The 22,187-nt window shown below is 42.3% G+C and overlaps 1 pseudogene; it reads right to left on the bottom strand.

Annotated features, from left to right (window-relative positions):
- Nucleotides 1-433: 433 nt before the first annotated feature.
- LOC127230436 (adenosylhomocysteinase-like) lies at nt 434-11,193 on the bottom strand (annotated as a pseudogene).
- Between the last annotated feature and the right edge of the window lie 10,994 nt (nt 11,194-22,187).

Here is a 22,187-nt window from a genome sequence, read left to right as displayed (position 1 = left end):
AAGTGCTCACCTAAGAGTAAATAGCCAAGCTCTGAGGAGCCTTCAAACCCAGTGTTCCCTGCCCTTTGGTGGATGGAGCAGATCCCCTGCTGAGAAACCAGCAGATCTGTAAACCAAGCACACAGATCTAAAGACCAAGTGTGGTAAATACAAGGTGTGACCATCACTAGCCACACCCAGCCTCAGGACTTCCAAGATTCCCGAGCTCATCCCCTGCAGATGGCTCCCAAGCACCTCTTGACTAGGGACTCACAGTTCCCCTAGCCACCGCTGGATGGTGTAAGGGTTACAACAGAGGCCAAAGACAGAGTGATCAACCCCACTGGAGCACTCCCTGGCAAAGCAATTACAAAGCTGGTGCCGTTTGCACTTAGGAAAGAGGTAGAACCTGCAGTAAGGATGGAGGTTGGAGGGTAAAGTGCAGTCCTGGCTCTCAGTAGTAGCAGTGATCAGGTTTGAAGGGGCCATCACTAGACATGACTAGGTACTGGGCCTGTTCTGCAGTCAGCTTGACCAGCTTCCCATTCAGCTTGCGCAGGTGGGTTTCAGCCACGGCCTCATCTAGCTTCCTAGGCAGGAAATGAACCAGAACTGATATTTATCTGGGTGGGTCCACAGCTCAATCTGTGCCATCACCTGGTTTGTGAAGGAGATGCTAATCAGGAATCTGGGATGGCCCATGGCACAACCCAGGTTGACCAGCCGGCCTTCAGCCAGCAGGATGATGTTGCACCCATTCTTCAGCCAGTTGTGGTCCACCTGGGGCTTGATGTTCACCTTCTCTGCAATGTGCTCATTGAGCCACTTCACTGCAGTGACCACCTCAAAGTGTCCAGTGTTACATACAGTGGCATCATTCTTCATCTGTTTAAAGTGCCGGCCAAGCATGTTTTCAACACAGCCTGGGTTAAGACAAAGGTGCTGCCTTTCATACAGGCCTTGCCCATGGCGGTCATGTCATAGCCTTCCATGAATGCTTACAGGGCATTGATGGGGCCAGTCTTGGTGATGAGGACGTGGGCCCTGAAACCCCCCAGGGCCTGGAAATAGCCCTTGCCCACATTACTATATCCTCTACAGCCACCACCTTGCCCACAATCACCATATCTGTGGCCAGTTTGATACCATCTATCAAGAACTCCCAGAAGCCACAGAAGTTGTCAGACTTTCTGTTGGTGATGTAATAGTTAACACTGATGGCAGACATCTTCCGTAACCCATTGGGCATCATCTTGTAGAGGTTGTGGACCCCAGATGAGGTCTCCTTGGAGATGCCACAGATGCCTCACAAAGCTGTGTGTATTTGGTGCAGATGGGGTTAGTAGGGTTATCACCATCATCTAGAATCATGCTGAGGGGTCCATCTTTGAAGGGCAATGTTTGCTCAACAGATACTCCTCACAGGTCTCACCCTTCTAGGCACACACTAGGTGCTAGCCACTGCATGATACAGAGTAGAGAAGATGCTGCAGCTGGACCACTGCACCTCAGCACTCAGGGCCAGGAGAGTCTTAATGAGGACAGCAGTCCCCACAGTCATGTGAAGGCAGCCAGTGATGGGAGCATCCTTCAGTGGTTTGGAGGTCAGCATGTGCATCAAACCTGTAATCTCATTCTTAGCTATATCCAAGGCCTTTCATTCCAAGGCAGCAAGTCTGTGTCCCTGACTTTGTAATGCAGCTTGTCATGCATGCTGCTGGCAGCACTTCTGCTAGGAGCTCAGTGAAGGGGGCCATCTCATTCAGCATTAATCCTATCAGCAAGCTTGAGCCAAATGTAAACATTCAAACCTAAATCCACCACTTGCCAAGTATGTTAGGGAGGACCTACTGTCTTCTGAGTCTTCATGTGTAAAATGGGCATTTTAATAATAAATATTATTATTCCATAACACCACTGTAAGTACTAATAATATGCATTGCTATACAGAAGCAATTAGACAAATTCTAACACAGTTCACTATATGTATATTTACTATTCTCATTTTCCAGTCACAGTTGATGTCTATTGAACTAAATTCCCATCCAAACTAAAACACTACACAGCAAATCCAACCAAATAGTCAAAATCTTCTCATATTTAATGAGCAGGTAGAACCTAAGACAGTAACTACCTCAGCAGTTCCATTCCAAAGCCTGCAGTTAAAAAGTAGGCGATCATATCACGTAGTGTTATCCTAGGAGCTCTGCATCCTCTATGTCAGTCCGACCACCAGCCCCGCACTACCTAATGTCTGGTTGAGAGCACTTGGACCAAGATTCTAAGGTCTTTTTGTGAACATCAGGACATAGAGATACGTGTAAAAATGGAGTCAACCACTTAGCACTGGATAGGGAATTAACATAATAAATAACGACTGACACTTTAATGGTATCATTTTTATAATTTTTTAGATTACTCACCAAGTTTCCGAAATAGTGGGAATTGTATCAGCTAAAGAAGAAACATGCCAACAGGACAGTGCTGGAGGCTACTAGGGAAAGGTGGAAGGGAAGAAATTGCCTACTTAATTCTTTTCAAAGACTAGTACACCTCTGCCATGTCGTGCACGCTGCAGTCAATGGCATTTTAAGACAAGAATTTTCAACTTCAAGGTATATTAATGTGTTCAGCTTTTGAAGTCACTGACAAAAAAAAAAAAAAAGATCTGATAACGTTCCGTGTGATGACACCTCCATTATCCCACAAAAGAAAGACTTTCTTCCCTTAAGAGAAAAAGTGTGGTTTGGTACTTCAAAGAGAAGGCTCCTCTCCCGCTAACACCGAAGGCTTCACTTTCACTGCGCGTTGAGTACAAACTGCGGTTCAGGAGTGAGACTGGCTCTGTTGGCGATGCAATTAGAGAGTTTGACTTGGGGTTACCAGGGCGGACACCACTGCTACATAACCCTGACCCTGCTACATTCAAACGTACAGGGAAAACACAAAGAGCACTGCCGTACGGGGAGGTGGAAACGGTTCCGGCTTCAGCACAGAGCTACTTGGCTGACTTCAGAAACTTCACAGGATAGCAGTGCCCTTTGAGTTCCAGGGGCTGGGTTAATCCATCCACTCAGGAAGTGTGCAGTGTAGGAAGTGAAGCCTGGGAGACACGCGGTAATCTACTCCTCCGTACCTCTGTGCACTGACATTATTCCAGTGGGTGACAGTGGACCTAAGAACAGCATCCTTTTTATCCTTTGCAAGATCAGATAAGACAGAGTCAAGAGTTCGAATGATGGGCATGCTGACAGCCTCACTGATAAAGGCTAGCTTGGGTGGTCCGTGACACATGTGCTAACAGGCGGCTGGTGACTGATGCTGACTTTCACACTCCTGAGATGTGGGCAGTTGGCTAAGTCAGCTCCCACCACTCAACGTGAGAGCAGATCAGACTGCATTTCCTTCAGTCGCACACAACACCAAAATAAGAAAAGGCAGTCACTCCAGTTTGTTTTCTCTTCAGTGCTGAACTAACGAAAGACCCAGTATTCTTTACAGAGAAAGAGCATGGTGGGAGAGTAGAGGGGTGATCCTTCTAGCATGTGGGTTTAGCTTATACAGATTGATTCCTTAAGTGACTTTGGAACATGATTGGGGATGGTCTTGCCTAATACTAAGTGAGCACTAGAGATGCTAAACATCCTCCATGGCACACTATAGTCCAAAGCCAAGACAGATTAACCTGCCCCTTTTATGGGGAGAGCATAAGGAACAAAAAGTACATCACTGTAGTATGATGATCGGTAAGTAGGCTCATCAGACAGATCAGAGGGGTCAACCCCCCTTGAGGGTCTTCAGCTAGGAGATAGTCACTTATAAGTACTGCTGTAAACATTAATTCCATGACAGATATATATTCTAAGCCCTTTTCGATGTTTTCCCTTTAAGAGTCCCTAAGTTGGCCATCTGATAGACAATTGTCACACCATTTCCTTGTGCCTGGTTGTCTTGAGCAGAAAACTAGCTGGATTGTCATCAGCTCCAAATCTAGCTACAAAGACCACCGCGTCACTGTCACTACTGAAACCCCTTCTGCTACAGTAGGATTTGGACCAGTCAACTTTGTTCTGGGCAACTTGCAACCAGCTCCTAGGAGAGACCACTTGCCTTGAAAAGCTTCAGTGACCTCTTGAAGACCCTACCCTTCTAGTAGAATCTCACTTAGACCCAAGGAAGAACTTTCCTGGTGACTGGGGATCAAGACTCTGCAAGCATGCAAGGCTGTGACAGCAGAAATGGAAACTGGACACATATGTTCCATGCCCCTTTTATTCTGGCTGTATAAGAAGCCTGAGTCTTTTGGCCTTGTCATTCTAGTCTTCCTTCCTGTATACTAACCCTGATGCTGCAACGTTAGGTGCCAATAAAAGCTTCTCCAAAATGGTTTTTCCTTGCCAACTTTGACCTTTACTGTGGGTAGTCGGCTGAGCTGGCTGCATGACAAACAAGGAAAGAGGTTGGAGAGAGGTGTAGCAGTCCATTGTACTTGCTGTACTACTATGGGGAACGTTGTGTAGATTGCAGTACAAATGTCTGAAACTACAGCTCCAAGAGATCCAGTTCCTTCCTTTATCCTCTGTAGGCACTCACACACATGTGAGCTCACACACACACACACACACACACACACACACACAAATAAAAATAATTTTAGGAAGAAAGAAAGATGACAAACAGAGGAGCTTGTGTGTCTTTGGCCACAGGCTCACACAGTAGCAACAAGATGGCTGAATACCAGATCGAGAGAGCAGCAAGGAACAGTTATGGCAGAAGCCCAGAGTGTGAAGATGAGCGGTCCTTGGACCTAAAGGTGAGAACTGTAAGCTCTGGTCTCTGGGAGAATTTCTGAGAACCAGCAACGTTTAAAATCTGAGGGTTTCCCAACTGAAGCCTTCCAATTATACAGTAGCTTCTGGGTGCTAAGTCAATGGGACTCAAAGTCCAAAGCCATTAGCTCTGATCCAAGAACCTGGAGCTATAGATCACTGGCTTCAAAAGCTTGAGCAGTAAGCCACTGGTTTTCAGAGCCTGGAGTTATAAGCCTCATCTTTGTAAGCCTGACCCACAAGCATATGGCATTCAAGAGTTCGGGGCTGCCAACACCAAGATACTGTTCCTTTCTTGTTCAATATTTTTGAACAAATAAAACAAAAAGACTCTGGGTCAGCTGCATTTGATCCTCATGTGGGAGTCTACACCTGTGGGGACAGCAAAATCCATAGGAACTAACAATTCTTTAAAAAAAAAAAACAACTAAGATATCGTCTGAGCCCTGATAACAACTGAAATGTGGGATAACTCCATCACCTCCAACTTCCCTCAGGACCTTAGAAGTCTACTCCTGCTTCCCCATCCCCTATCAGCTATGGATCTAACTGATGTGATTGAGAGCCAGATTCTTCCAGAATGATCTATGAATGCAATCACACTTTGAATTTGGCTTCTGTTACTTACCTTAGGGCACATTTGAGATTCCAGATTCATGCATGTTGCTGTTTTTATGAATCATCTGTTTCTTGCAATACATGCAAATATACCCATTCTCATCTTAGAAGAAAAACAAAGATTTAATGTCTTAGTCTTAAAACATGTTCTCCTTTCTTGAAGATTCCATTGCACTTAAGAAACCAAAAGTTCAGAACTGCTGGTTTGGTAAATAGAAAAATAATTTTCCAATAACCAGTCAATCATCCTCAGGCAACGATTGCTAGATTTGAACCAGAACTTTCTACAACTGCAATAATAATAGGCACAAATTAGAAATCAGTTATAACGTTTGACATGTTTGATAAGAACGTATGATGAAGTGGCACCACCTATTCCAAAAGTAGCTGAAGCAGTAAAATGAGTTACAGACCGTAACTGAGGTTACACAGTTACAGGAGGGTATGGAGGCAAGCCCAAGACAAGAGTTTTCATCCTATCAGGCTTCATCTTGTCTAGTTAACATGTTCCACCTCTTCGGGAGAACTATCTTTATCACGGTGATAAAGCTAGAATGTATTTCAGAAAACAATGTTAACCTTGTTCTCCTTATGTGATATTTTCAGCTTGCCTCAAGGAGGGGAGAGGAGAGGAGAGAATAGGAGGGGAGGGGAGGGGAGGGGAAAGAGGGGAGGTGGGAGGGAGAAGAGAGGAGAAAGGGAAGGGTCGGGAGAGAGGGACAGGACAGAAGGAAGAGACAGAAACGAGGGAGCGGAAGGAAGAGCTGTTGTAACACCTGGATAAAAGATTAACGTTTTAGACTGCTACGTGTTAAAACAATTCATTTGGGGGTGGCAAGAAGTGCCATCCTGAAAAGACACCTTTCATCTGAGCCTAATAACCTGAGTTTGTTTCCCTGAACCCAAGATAGGGAAACCAACTCTGAAAGGGGGAACAATTAAATTCTTATCATTAACAACCATAACCTGGTGTCATCCAGTCTCACTGACCCTGCTGCAGAAGGGTTAACCCGGCCACTCATAATAAAGCAACAAGTGAGAGCACCCACTGACACAGAGTGGAAAATAAACAACCAGGTAGATGTTTAAATGTGCAGGACAGCATCGTGTTTAATGTATATGCCTAATTTGTTAGCAATCCAGCAATCAATTAATATCTATAGCTCAAATACAAAAGAAGCTAATATAAATCTATGCACTCGGTTATCATTTCATTCCATTTACTTCGCTTTATTAAGCACAGCTTACCTGGCTCTTTCTGCACCAATCCCTTATCCAGGACGGCAGCTTCAAGAGTGATGGGTAAGGCGTCTGCATACCCACTTGTTGAAATCCCCACTGTCCTCTTTGAAAGCTTCTAAAGGTTAATTCAAGCCAATCCTATGCCCTCTGGTGTGACAGTTTTCTAGGGGAATTAATATTTATATGCTTTTGCCAAGTTCTCAGAAGCCTCGCTATCCCAATCTGTCTGAAGTGCCTAGAAATTATGAAGCCATCAATAGTCTATCTATCAGGTCCAATGAAAGCATGAAGGAATCCTTAGGATATATGAAAAGTTGCAAAGTATATGCAAAGAAAAGTTGGCTCAAGTTTTTTGGGGGGGCTTCTAACAAATGCCAGAGGGGTCCAGAGTAGCGGTTAGACAAGCATTAAATGAGCAGAGAAAACTTCCAAGCATTTGACATGCATACTCTCCTCCAGCCCCTTGGAGAAGTGCAATCTCCTGGGACCAGCTGGGAATGTGGCTTGGAATTCCCCTCCCCCAGGCCAAGACCAGTTTCTCTCCAGTTTGATTTTTTCTCAGCAGGAAACTAATCAGGCTTAATTATTCCCAGCTGTGATGCCTTTTCTCCCAAGGGTCGCTTCCTGCTGATGCCCAGGCATACAATTTTTGTTAAAGGCCAATAAATACATAGGCTTTGTAAAACCTAATTCACTCTTAAGGTTTCAAGAGTTGTGACTATCAAGTAAAAGTTCTTCTAAGAAGGACCACATAATGAAATCCACCATTCATAAAAAAGAGGACAAGATGGCAAGTTCTTAAAGTTCTATTTTCCATCATTAGGGTTTTAATGGAATAGTTTATAATTTATATTAGTTATGTGTGCCTGTATATGTGTTCATGCATATATAGAAACACATACTAAATTAATCATGGTATATTTAAGTATTTTGCACATATTTTGGAACATTTTAAATTATTTATCTTTTTTAAGATTTTAATGTAATTACAATATTTATCCCTTCCCTTTACTCCCTCCAACTCTCTCTCACATAACCCTTGGTCACTTTCAAATTCACAGGCCCTCTTCCTGTTAACTATTCATTTTTGTTGTTGTTGTAGTTGTTGTTTCGAGACAGGGTTTCTCTGTATTGCCTGTCCTGGAACTCACTTTATAGACCAGGCTGGCCTCAAACTCACAGAGATCTATTTACCTTCCTCTGCCTGGGATTAAAGGTGTGTACCACCAACGCCCAGCCCCATTAACTATTCTTACATGCATACGTTTATCTATATGTATATATATATATATGTGTGTGTGTATGTGTATACATACACACATAAATAAAATATGCTTATTCTGTATAGTGTCTCTTGTAAAAGTTGTTACAGGAAAAAGAGATACCATAGTTTTGCTTGTTCGATGGCATCTTAAAACAAACCATTTTGAGAAAATACCAAGAAAGTAAGCCAAAATGGCACATTTGGCACAGCAAACCTTCATAAATATCTGGCCCCGATTTCTCAGAAACTACTTTTTCTCACATTTTTAAATCATATTTAACAGAAAAGCATTTGAAACTTATTACCTGAAAAGAATATTAGTGTTTTATCTCTTCTAGTTCATTAATAGTACAAACTCAATCATTCGGTTCATATTAATGAATTGACGCTCCATTACTTATTTTCTTCAGAGATGTTTTCTTTAAAATAAGCAACAACAAGAAGCATGTGATTAGAGGAAATTGCAATTGAAAGAGGTTTGGGGTGCGAATGCAGGCTTTTTCCTAAAACCGGTGACTCTGAAGTTTCAATTAAGGAAGCTTGGTCAGTAAACTGTCCTACTATTGTGGAGAGTAATCATAAGAAAGAAAGAGTACCCGGAGTATCAGAAGTGCTCAGAAGTGCTCCTTTATGCAGGAACTGAGCAGGTTAAAATGCCTAAGGGAACAACGTCATCAGAAAGCCACCCAAGGGATTATTTATACCTAAGGTTGCCACAAGTTCACTGCCCTTTACCACACACAAGGTCCATCTGTGAACCAAAGTTACTTACATAACGCAGGCACCAAGCTATGTAAGGTACTACAGAATTTAATCAAAATAAGAAAACTGTTTGATAAAATATCTGTATGTTTTTAGGGGTGTGTGGAGACTTTTCTTATTGTCATTTTTACTTCTGAAAGTGATTTTGTAAATAATAATTCATGGCTGCAAAACTCAATATGTGCTATTTTTATCCTAATATTAATGTTTTAAAAGTCAATTTTTAATTTGTTACAGGAAGTCCACTGGACATGATCATTCAGATACAGTTTATAGCCAATTGAAAGTCTTTATCCCAGCTGGCTGAGACCACATTCAGGTCTTCAGACCTAAGTGTGGTATGAATGTCCGGAGCAGAGGGTTCTTAAAGGCAGAAACCACATCTTGCTGGGCATCTTGCTGAGCAGCTGCAGGGTAGGACTACGCATAAACAAGCAATTTGACAGAAGCTAAGATTAGCACTTAGCTGGAGTGGGTGTTCTGGGCAAGCAAGCCATTTAACAGAAGCTGGGATAAGTTAGCTGGGGCATCGTGACCTTGGGTTTCTACAGTAGAGCTGTGTCATTTTCATAAGGATTCAAGGAGTTCAAATTGTACTTAAACTTGAAATGGCGTCAGCACGAATGCAAGATGGAAGAACTTCTGCCCACCGTCTTGCCCTGTCACGATGTGAAGTGAAATCCTAACACCAGATACAAAGACGGTAAAGCAGTTTGTGGATACCAGGGCTCTTCTAAAGAACAAGAAGAAAACAACACAGTGCATACAGCACCAGCTTTCTACTGATACTAAAGATAAGCACCATGGCACACACTCTAATCCTAGTACTTGAGAGACATCGGTGAGGTTGAGGCAAGTCTGGCCTCCATCGAAAGTTCCAGGCCAAGCCAGGGAGAGCTACATGGTGAGAGTCTATCTTTAAAGAAAAGAATTCACCAAGTGATACTCATGTTAAGTCAAATATTAGAATTTACAGTAAAGTCATAGCATTTGAAAACTTGGAGACGACTCTGGTCAGCGCTTTAAGGTATAATATATCCAGCACTCCAAGTCTTTCTCAAAGGCACCATAGGTCACACACAAAAACACAGAATGATGCTGAAGGGACGTAAGACTAACTTAAGAATTCTTTTTTTTCATAAATATTGTATGAATTAGGACACTTCCCTGCCAAAAGCCCCAGAATCTACTATCTATCCATCTGTCTGAAACTTACGCTTTGCAAGATACAAAAATAGAAGCAAAGTCAAATTTTCAGGGCAAATCAATGGAGAGAGCTGTAGGAGATGCATATTAAATTCCAGCCCAAGGTTAGGTCAGCCTGCTAGGAAAGAAAGACACCCTCCCAATCAGTCAGTGACTGCTCCGTGGTGTGGCCCTGTGCAAGACAAGCACAAAGGGGACTCTCGCTATGGATGCCCCCTGCTGGTCTTGTAGGTGCACTGCTTTCCACACTCGTTTTCTCCAACTTGACCAGGTAAGGGAATAGCATGGGATCTGGTCTAAAGGCCTGGAATTTCAAGTGTAAATGATCACAAAGGGGACTGGGACTTTGTCAAAGAGTCGCCCTCTCCTACCTGATGGGTCTCCCTTTTGTAGTTCCGTACTATTAGTATTCCTTTAGGACATTTAGTTGCATTTATTTGTATATTTCCCATGACCTCAGCTTGGGGGAAAGAGTGATTATTCATTACAGATAAGAGTCAACACTAAGAAAACAACACCAAAATCTTAGAGCATTTAAAAGGTTTATTCTTCGCTTATGTAGCTTTAGACTTCAGCCATGTTTCAGGGAACTGGTGTTGTATACAATTGGTCTGCATCACACCTCTGTAACTACATCTGCCCCCACAACCACAGGACAGGTATGAATACAGGGTGGGGGGGGGGAGAGCTACCAGTTAAAGTTTGCTTCTCATATCAGGCATGAGACATGTCTGCTTGATTTTTATTCTTAACATGTCATTGACCACACATGCCTAACCTTACCAAGACAGCGGAGTGTCATGTGTGTCTTGCAATCTTGTCCAATAGAATACAAAACGGAAATAAAATGCGTTACGTAACCAAGGCTTTAAAGCAATTGTCCACACTGTACCAACTGATAACTTCACAAATATAAATGGTGGGGGAAAAATCAATCATAAAGAAAACAAGCGCTGGATAAGGAAGGGAAAGCAGAGTTTGTCTCATTAATGGATCGGTTTGACACTGCTTCACAGAAGACAGAAGCTAAAAAATACCGAAGCCAACCCTTCCTTTAGTGACAGTCATTTAACAGGTCAGCTGTGAGCAGAACGAAGGGCAGTCCACGTGACAGACTGACACACCAATTCCACCCCCTCCCATGCTTCTATGCCCACATCAGAGTGCAGCAGAGTGTGTTTATACTTCGGCTCGTTTGACTTGGAAATCTGTTTTGGCTACTTGCCTGTGGGTGGGACTGCACAGTTTCTGAGAGAAGGCTTTAAAGGCCCTGCTTCCGCTTGATCTCTTCATGCCTCTGCCATGTTTAAGACGGAGAAAGACACTCCTAGAAGAAGACGAGATATAGGGAAGGTGACCACTCGGGCCCTTCCAGCCCTGCTGCCTACACTGCAAGCACCTGTGGAGAACGAAACTCAGCCATGACCACTGCAGCATCAGCCCGCCCCGGGAGAAGCAGAGGGCGTGGTTATAAAAGTTCTTTAAGTCAGAGAATTTCTGAGCAACTTGCGGTGTAACACAAGCGAATCAATATTTAGTCTGTGGGCCAGACAAGGGCCATTTATAAATTATAATGATGGAAAACAAGGAAAGATTTAGGGGGAAACCAAGAATCAATGTAACATGACTATTTTCTGAACAACCAAGGTATTTTAACCAATAGGGTCTACTTCGGAATTGTGAGTCTAGCTACATAAAATGTTTAAAACAGTAGTAAATATGACTTTTATAAAACGTAGTTAAGACATGGCCTTATTTTTTTATGAAATGGGATCCATGCCTAACCAAATACAGAGCCTATAAAATTACAAATTTCAATACCATATTCATTACACAAACACGTCAGAATTAAAGGGATGTCTAGGATTTAAAGGAGGCAAGTGTCATCTCAGCAGTCAAGCCACTCAGTGAGTAACACATAGATAAACAGATATTTCAAGATGCAATTAAGAATGCGGATTTCAGAGTCACTGTCGTATCTGAGAAAGCCAATTTTAAATAACTTGTACCAGAGAGTCATGTCACCAGGGTCTTCAGACCCTATCTGATGCGGCAACAGACACTGATTTTCCGAGTACAGACCAAACTGTCAGCATATCCATCAACATCACAGATAGCAAACCAAAGAAGAAAATGTGAAAATCGACTCTTCAGACTGTTGACAGTACGTGGGGGGTACGGGGAGCTTAGCAGTTGAAGCCTTCATCAAAGTGCTACCAAACTGTCACTGAAAAAAAAAAAAAAAAAAAAAAAAACAGACTCTAATTCTCAGTCTGCACTGGCATCGAATGCTTTTAAGTGAAACAAAACAGACAAACAAACAAACATCTGGTCCCCTCTCAGATGACAATTAAACACTGGGACTTTTGCAGAGGTCTCCACATAATTTTAATATGTGGTTCAGGCTCACAACCATGGTTCATTTAGCCTTTTCAAACTACGAACTATACACGTCGGTTCTCGGCGATGGCTCTTGGTAGCCACCAACTCCCCTGACCCTGGGTTATTCGCAGTGCCAATGCTTTTAACCTGATTAGACCTGGGAACACATAAAACCTGGTTGTGGTACTTCTGCTCCTGGGATTCTGATACGCAGTTATGTAGGGAAACATCATAAAACTCTCAGAGCTCCTGCAGGGGCAAGTTTGTAAACTGTGACTGACTGCAACTGTGGATTACGTAACAAACGGTGGCATATGTGACAGCCACCCCCACCCTGCCCCACCCCCGGAAGATTCTGCCTTATATACAGAGTTCACCACGCAGTTATACCAACCAAAGCATAGTTTTACTTCCTGCTTTATTTCTTTATTTTTTATTTAAATTTGAAACAAACTTGTCTTACACACATGCCAATCCCTTCTCCTCTGTCCTCCTCCCAACCCCCATCCCATCCCCTTACTGATCCCCAGGGAGGGTAAGGCCTTCCATAAGGGATCTTCAAAGTCTGTCATATCATTTGGAGCAGGGATAGCCCCCACCCCATGTGTCTAGGCTGAGAGAGTATCTATCAACGTGGAATGGGCTCCCAAAGTCAATTCATACACTAGGGATAAATACTGATATACTACCAGAAGCCTCAAAGACTGCCAGTACTCCTAACACCCACTTTCAGGAGATCTGGGTTAGTCCTATGCTGGTTTCCCAGCTATCAGTCTGGGGTCCATGAGCTCTCCCCTGTTCAGGTCAGCTTGTTTCTGTGGGTTTCTCCAACCTGTTCTTGACCCCTTTGCTCATCACTCCTCCCTCTCTGTAACTGGATTCCAGGCTTAGTGTTTAGCTGTGGGTGTCTGCTTCTGCTTACATCAGCTACTGGGTGAAGGTGCTAGAATGGCATATAAGGGAGACATCAATTTCATTATTGGGGAAGGGCATTTAAGGCAGCCTCTCCATTATTGCTTAGATTGTTAGTTGGGGGTCATCCTTGTAGATCTCTGGACATTTCTCTAGTGCCAGATTTCTCTTCAAACCTACAATGGCTCCCTCTATTATGGTGTCTCTTTTCTTGCTCTCCTCTATTCTTTCCCTGATTCAAATTTCCTGTTCCATCATGCCCTCCTCTCCTTCCTTTCTCTACCTCCTAACTCCCTCAACCCTCCCCCCCCCCATGCTCCAAATTTGCTCAGAAGATCTTATCACTTTACCCTTCTCCAGGGGACCATGTCTCTCCTGGTTCCTAGCTTTTTTTGGTGGTGTAGATTGTAGACTGGTAATCCTTTGCTCTATGTCTAAAATCCATATATGAGTGAGTACATACTGTGTCTTTTTGTGACTGGGTTACCTCACTCAGGATGGTTTCTTTTAGTTCTGGATCTTGAGGCGGACGGATTCCCATTTTCATGAGGAACTGCCATACTGATTTCCAAAGCGAGTGTACGAGTTTGCACTCCCACCAGCAATGGAGGAGTGTTCCCCTTTCTCCACATCCTCTCTAGCATTCTATTGTGGGAATGCAAACTGATAAGATACAGGGTATTATTCCAATTTTTTTGTACCTTTTGAGGTTTTCTATATTGCTGAGTATGTGGTTGATTTTAGAGAAGGTTCCATGCAGAGCTGAGAAGAAGGTATATTCATTGTGTTTGGATGGAATGTTCTATAGATGTCTGTAAAACACAATTGGGTCATAACTTCTGTTAGTTCTTTTGTTTCTTTGTTAAGTTTCTGTCTGGTGGTCCTGTCTAGTGTTGAGAGCGGTGTTGAAGTCTCCCAACATGAGTGTGTGAGGTTTTATGTTCCATTTGAGTTTTAGTAGTGTTTCTTTTACGAATGTGGGTACCTTTGTATTTGGGGCATAGATGTTCAGAATTGAGACTTTGTACTGATGGATTTCTCCTGTGATGAATAAGAAATGACCTTCTTCATCTCTTTTTGTTGATTTTAGTTTAAAGTCTAATTGTTAGACATTAGGATTGTTACAACCGCTTGTTTCTTAGGTCCATTTGATTGGAAACCCTTTTCCCAACCCTTAACTCTGAGGTAACATCTGTCTTTGAAGTTGAAGTGTATTTCTTGTATGCAGCAGAAGGATGGATTCTGTCTCTGTATCCATTCTATTAGCCTGTGTCTTTTTATAGGTGAGTTAAGACCATTAATATTGAGGAAAATTAATGACCATTGATTGTTAATTCTTGTTTGCTTGAGATGCGGTGGTGCTGTCATTGTGTGTGGATTTCCCCCCATTTGTCTTTTTGCTATTGGTAAAGTGGGACTATCTATTGCCTATGTTTTTGTGGGTATAGTTAACTTTAACTTTTTTGAATTGGAGTTTTCCTTCCAGAACTTTCTGCAGGGCTGGATTAATTGATATGTATAGTTTAAATCTTGTTTTGTCATAGAATATCTTGGTTTCTTCATCTATAGTGATTGAAAGCTTTGCTGGTATCCGTGGTCTCTTAGTGTTGGTAGAACATCTATCCAGGACCTTCTGGCCTTCACAGTTTCCATGGAGAAGTCAGGTATAATTATGATAGGTTTCCCTTTATATGTTACTTGGCCTTTTTTCCTTGGTTGTTCTTAATATTCTTCATTCTGTATGTTTTGCATTTTGATTATTATGTGGCAAAGGGACTTTCTTTTGTGATCCACCTATTTGGTGTTCTATAAGCTTCTTGTATTTCATTGGCATGTCTTTCTTTAGGTTAGGAAAGTTTTCTTCTATAATTTTGTTTAGTATATTTTCTGCACTTTTGAGTTGGGTTTCTTTGCCTTCGTTTACATGTATTATTCTTAGGTTTGACATTGTCATGGTGTCACATATTTCCTGGATATTTTGCATTAGGGATTTGTTGGATTTAAGGTTTTCTTTGGTCAATGTGAATCTATTTCTCCTAGAGTATCTTCAGTGCCTGAGATTCGCTCTTCCATCTCTTACATTCTGTTGATTATGCTTGCATATGCAGTTCCTGATCATTTACCCAGCTTTTCTATTTCCAACATTCCCTCAGACTGTGGTTTATTTGTTTGTTTGTTTGGTTGGTTTGGTCTTTCTTTTCTTTTCTTTTTTGTTTTTTGTTTCTTGTCTCTATTTCAGATTTCAAACCTTGTATTGTTTGAATTGTTTCTTGCAATTTTTGGTTTGTTTTGTCTTCCATTTCTTTAAATGATTTTATCACTTCCTCTTTTAGGGCCTCTATCATCTTCATGAAGTAAGTTGTTGTTGGGGTCTTTCTCTTCTGCTTCATCTGTGTTGGAAAGTTCAGGCCTTGTTGGTGTGAAGTCCCTAGACACTGGTGGTGTCATATTGATCTTTCTGTGTTGACTGCTCTTATACTGTTGTCTATCCATCTCTTCTTCCAGTGCATAACAGTGGGGGGCAGCCTCTCCTCCTGGTGGGTACAGGACCAAGGTTCTCTTCTGGTGGTGGCGGGACTATAGGGCGCTGGCAGACTCTGAATGGGCTGGTCTGCCAGGATGGTCTCCCCCATGTGCAGTCCCCAGTCCCCAGGAGCCTCCGAGCAAGGCACAGGAAGGCAGCCTGTGAGGGGTGCTAGCAACTGAAGAGAGACAAGAGAGGCTTGTCTTTTATAAAGGGGTACAGCGCATGTACGCAGGCAGAGCTCTACTTAGCAGCAGAGGCTTGATGAAACAGTCTGTCAGGACTCTTACTGCTGGCCAATGTAAATGCCCGCGTACTGACAACCACAAGCCCACAGAGACAGCAGTTGAAGACCCTGAGGGCCGGCCAGCAAAGTGCCTGAAAGCTAACAACCACTAAACAATGTTTCTATGTGCTCAAAAGCTTGCATTAGAAAATGATTGATGATAAACATAGAGTATCTTTCTATTGCCGGTGATTCTTTATACACTTACTTCTTATTTAGGCAGAGTCGTGAAGGTTCACACATGTCGCAGAGGGCGTCAGAGGACAACTGGTGGAGTTGGTATTTGTCTACAATGTGGCTCTAAGTGTTCCAACTCAGGCCTTCACACTCGGAGGCGAGTGCCACTGAACTACCTCGCTGAAATAGGTAAGTAAGAATCTTTCTGAGCTGACTGCATTTTGTGTTCATTTAGTCCTCTATCCTCCTCCCTTCTGATGGTCGCTTCTCAGGGAGACGTAGTGGCTGAGTGGAAGATTGATGAGGGAACACAGAAAATGCTCACAGAAACCCTCTGTGCACAAATGCAGGACGGCCTTAACATTAAGCTCTGCCTTTGATTTCCTGTTTCTGTAACTTGGGATGTGTAAGTTATTTTTACATTTGTCTTAATGAGGTCACACCCTGCTGTGGAGTTTCATGGACCATTTTCCTGCCTGTGAACCAAACACACATTCTCCTCTCTCATTCCATTTCTTCGTTGACCTTGGAAAAACCCAACAAGAGAATCACCCTGGTTGCACATTAACCCGTGAGTCTGTGTGGGGGAGGAGGGGTCAGGCATTTTTGAAGCTGAGGCATTTCCCACCTGTGACTCTCCCTCCGATATTATTATTTAGTAACTTTTATTTGTGCCTTTAAAAGTTACAGACGCAAATGATGGAAGTAAATATGGAAGGTTTTTTTTTTAATAATTCTATATTTGGCTTCGAACAATGCCTTTGAAATTATTTCTGACAAAAAAATTACACCTTCATGAGTGGATAAAAATTAATGGAACGTGATTCATTAAGGACATTGAATATTTAAATTAATGATGAACATAGCCAAGTGGACACGGTTATTGTATTTTTGGCTGGTACTTGCTTGCCTGTTGCGGTGGACAGAGGGATTTAGAATGTATCCTTTATTTGGTGCCAAGCTGCTTCAGGCACCAGCTTGGTAATTACAGATTCATGCCTCTACATAATGACATACGATTAATGCTGCAAAAGTAACTGAACTTTTAGTTCTAGACCATCCCTTCCAGTGCCAGCAAGAGGGTGGAACAAACTGCATCGTTTAGCAGAGTTACACTGCAAAGAAAACCCTCTGATCCCCGCACAATTAACTTCCTAATAATTTTTAGGTTATCGAGACTAAACGAGAGAATTAATATAATGGACCATGTAAAAGTGCATAAGAGACGTAGCGGAATGCAAAGGCTCTGAAGGGCTCAGGACGTTCTGAAGGGATTAACAAGGGCTCCAAATGTAATAAGAGACAGGTGTCACACAGTTGAAAGAGTGATTGTTTGGACCGCAGCAGCTGGGGTTGTCAAAGCATGGCTGTCGCCAAGATTCGTTACACGGCGACAGAGAATATTCTTTAGATGGAAACACCACCAAACTAAATTATGCCACAGGGAGCTCAAAGAAACATCCAGATATGTGACATAATAATGACATTCACACCCGTGTTACATGACAAAATACTTCAACTCAAAACATTTACCTTCATCTTTATGTCGTCAAAATTTCAACAAACTGGCTTTTATTCTTTGTGAAATTTCTCGGCTTTCTTTATGACGTATGGAAAACACCTTAGTTTTGAGCATAAGAGCAAGTGTATATGGCTGCATTAAATTCAATGTAATTATTTATTGGAAGTAGTCTGTTTTCTCCAACATTCAGCAGTACCCCTCATGCCCTTCTATTTGGGAATGTAACCCTATCAAAATGTTACTGTGTTACGTACACGATGGTAATTTTCATTTAGAAAATTTTGTAAAATGTGTGAACTCCTTCTGCTGTATAGGGACTGAGTTGTGACTCCATTTTGACTCAGGCTGACCTTTAGGGGAAACAAAACAGGAGAAACGTCAGTCTACTACTAAAACAAAGATACTTAACATCCCCAGGCCAGCACAGGACAGGTAGAGATTGCTTGAGGACCTTGACCCTTAGAACCCACATTAAACTGTGTAGGGAATGGGACACTGTAATCCCTGCACTCCTGCTGTGAGGGGAAGCTGGAATCTGGAATCCCTGCAAGCTCACCCGGGCAGGCCAGCTAACCTGCGGTCTACTATGCTGAGCATCATTTCAAACAGAGTTAAAAGAATTCCAATACCTAAAGCTGTGGTGACAGCCACACATGCAGCATGTGTGGAGCCATGAGGCAGGGGTGTGAAGATGCACCACACACGCATACACAGAGAACACACACGCACGCACACGTTTTTAATTTTAAGTATGAGTACATTTGACTAATAGTTTCTGAAACCTCAGTCACTACTTTTGTGCAGCTTGGCTAGTTACTATGTATTAATATGTGTTTGGTGACTGATTACTCATAAGTAAACACTGTCCATCATAACAGTGTTAAGTTGGCCAGACACAGTATGTCAACTATTTTTGTTAGTGGTCAAGAGTTTTCGTTTTTGCCTAGATTTAGTTAAGTAAAATATCACATCTCTTGATTTGAGGCTGTAAAACTTTTGTTTTGCTTTGACCTGATTTTTGAGACAACTTTTCTCTAGGTAGCTATGTGGCCCGTGCTACTCTCCAGCAGATGGTCTTCTTGCCCCTAGTCCCCCAAGTGCAGGAATTACAGGCATGCAGCATCACCAAAATTTGAGCATTGGGTTTTGCTCCTCAGGGTTGATTCTTTGTTTTTGCTTGTGTGTTTTTCCTTTTTTTATAGGAATGCGGTTGCTAAGCAATTAAGCTCCTTCCAGTCTTTAATTACCATTGGCCCATTGAGTTTGGATCCAAGGGGTTGAGAAGCCCTTCTCTGGCTGGTTGCCTAATCAGACACATCACAGAGCCAGAGGACAGTGTGAAGTGATGAGTGTTGATAGCACAGAGCTTCTCTTTGTAAAATAGTGCAAAGACAAGGCGTCGTGTGGATGGTTAAGGGGGTTGGTTGAACTTCTAAAAACTAAACTATAATGTTCTTTTGAGAGCAGTAACAGGTCATGAAGATGTTGGTTGTCGTGGAGTGTGTTCAAAGCCATGATTGTAGCATAAAACACTGCAAACCTCTTATTCTCCTGGGATATTTGCCCCTCCCCCCCCCCCGGACGTCGTAAAGTTCCTCTGTATCTATTTCTTGCCTTTGGTGTAACTGGCAATTGAGTCGAAATTCTTGAGTGACTTTATAGATAAACAAAAATATATGTGATGATCTAAAAAGAAATTGTTAAATTTTGGTGCCATAGCAAGAGAAATTCAGGGTGGAATCATAAAGTTAAGTTCTCAGAATTGGAAAATTCATGTTTGGCATTTGGAATGTGGCAGCAGCATGGAGTGTGGTGAGGGTGTGCGAAACACCTACAGCCCTTTAGAGTTAAGAGCTGGCGGCCCCGCTTTCTCCTGATGGACTCGTTTATCTAGCTTACCTCTCTTCCTTTGTTCTTTCCGTGTGTGTGTGTGTGTGTGTGTGTGTGTGTGTGTGTGTTCTAAAGTTGTCCTAATGGTGTAAAATTATTCTGTGTGTGTGTGTGAGTATGTGAGTGTGTGTGTGTATGTATGTGTGTGAGAGTGTGTGTGTGTATGTGAGTGTGTGAATGTGTGTGTGAGTGTATGTGTATTGTGAGTGTGTGTGTGAGTATGTGAATGTGTGTGTGAGAGTGTATGTGTATTGTGAGTGTGTGAGTATGTGAATGTGTGTGTATGTATGTATGTGTGTGTGAGAGAGTGTGTGTATGTGTGAGTGTGTGTGAGTGTGTGAATGTGTGTGTGAGTGTGTGTGTATGTGAGTGTGTGTGAGTGTGTGTGAATGTCTGTGTGAGTGTATGTGTATTGTGAGTGTGTGTGTGAGTATGTGAATATGTGTGTGTGTGTGGTGGGTAAGGGAGTGTTCACTCATGATTCCATGCCCTTCCGGGTTCCACCAACTGCCATTCATTTAAAGATCTGAGTTTTCAGCAATCCTGTGAACATTTGTGAAAACAATGTCGGGAAACAGAAATCCATGATAATTTCCAGAACCAAAAAAGATGAGGAGAAAAGTTACTAGTAAATGACAAATGGCAGAAACACAGGTGGTGAGCAGATAAACTGGATTCTGAGTGACTGCAGCAAACAAATGCACAAGACAGCTCCTGATCAGGAGCAGGAAGGAGCCTGAGGAGCGCTATCTGGGTGACAGTAAATAAGACATCTTCCTGGTGCCCTGCAGGCTCCTTCCTGTACTAAGCACAGAAGAAAACTGTCCCCATTTGTGGTCCAGGATTACAGGTGGCAGAAGATGGGGTGGTCAAGCAAGCTTCTATAAATAGATGGCATTTATTCTGCTACATGGAAGGCAAGGGGGAAAACCCACAGGAAGTGCATTCCAAGCACAGTGAGCACTTGCCCAGTTCCTGAGACGAGAGAAAGCTTCAAGTATCCAAGTACTAGGAAATAAAAGGTGTCAGGCAGGGCTGGAGGAGTTAGTGGGAAGGGCCTTGGCAGAAGGTGAAGTTGGAGGCAGTGGCAAGCTAATTCTGAGTCTTGGAAACCAGCGTGAGCACTTTCTTTCCAAGTGCCGATGAGAGTTTCAGGCCCCTCCAGAGATCATGATCTAATTTAGCTAAAAAAAAAAAAAAAAGAAGGAAAACTTCTCTCAACATCTCTTTGCTCTCTGTGAGAAGACTGTTAGATTTGGGGAAAATAATGGAAATGAGAAGTCGAATGAGCAGGACAGTGACTTGAAGGGACTGAGTAGCTTCTGTGTGGGCAACAGCAGCGAAGACAGAGAAAGCCGAGTTAGCTGAAGAATTAATTGGGCAATGCAAGTGGTAGAGAGAAAATTAATCAGGCCTGAATTTGGGGGGGGGGGAGGTGAATAGAAATACATATGGATAAATAGCATAATTTTAGATATGGCCAGGCAAAGATGACCCTTAGATGCCCAAGAGAACAACACTGTAGATACAATGCCAGAGTTCTGCAAAGGTGTCTTGACTGAGATATTAACTTAGTAAGCACTCTAAAATATAGTCTTTAAAGCAATGAACATACGTGAAGTCACCAGAAGAGAAAAGGGAGAAAAGTCAGAACTCAAGTACTACTGGGCACCAGAAATGCCTGTTTAATTCGGGCATCTTGGTTGTGCTTGAAGCAAAACCTTCTTAGACACGCACTAGTACAAAGGACAGAATGCGGTCTGTACGTGGTCTTGCATACATTAGTAGGAAGTAATAACAGACAGTGAGAGGTAGAATTTCTGTCTTAGTAATGTTAGTACAGATTTTAATTAAGAAGACTTACACAGCCTTACCTGAATCTGATGCCCACTCTAAAACCGGGGTAAGAATAACCCTTTTCCTGGGACAAACATCCATGGAATCCACCACTGCAGAGGATGTCTTAGGATTCCGAGCATCAGCTGACAAAATTACAAATGAAATACTGGGCTGTTGAAGAATAATTCCTGTGTTGTACAGTTCCTCTTCTCATCACATGACTCCCCTTCATTGGCCAACATCAGATCTCAGCAACATATCTACATTTACTCTGACACAATTAAGGATGACTTATAAGTTGAAATATTGCCTCCTTCTGAGGAATATTCTTTTCACTAAAAGTTAGGGAAACTGTGGTATTGAAAAGATCAAGTTTTAATTAGCTCTCTCGGTGTTAGACTTTCAGATAAGCGTATCAGGAAAATATTGGCCAGAGGAAGAAGGAGTTTCATTTCACTGTTCATGACACGGACAATTTTTTTTATGCTAAACAAATTTTGGAAGCAGAGAATACAACAACACAGCCCAAATGCTCATCTTAAACATTCTATATAAAGTCAGAGAGACAGACTAACTGATTTCTATATAAAGGTAAAAATTAAGTCTTGAGCTTTTGCCTGACCCAATTGAATACTTTTTCTTTTTAACAAAAGTACACTTGTTATAACAAAAATACTAATGTTCATCATTTTTTTTCTGTGTCAATGCATTTGTTTTTCACCCACAAAGAATTTGGCTTTTAGCTTCCTCTAAAG

The sequence above is a fragment of the Phodopus roborovskii genome, unplaced genomic scaffold (assembly GCF_943737965.1).
Source record: "Phodopus roborovskii unplaced genomic scaffold, PHOROB, whole genome shotgun sequence".
Taxonomy (NCBI): Eukaryota; Metazoa; Chordata; class Mammalia; order Rodentia; family Cricetidae; genus Phodopus; species Phodopus roborovskii.
Note: the sequence above shows the minus strand (reverse complement) of the source record. Positions and strands in the feature narration are given on the sequence as shown.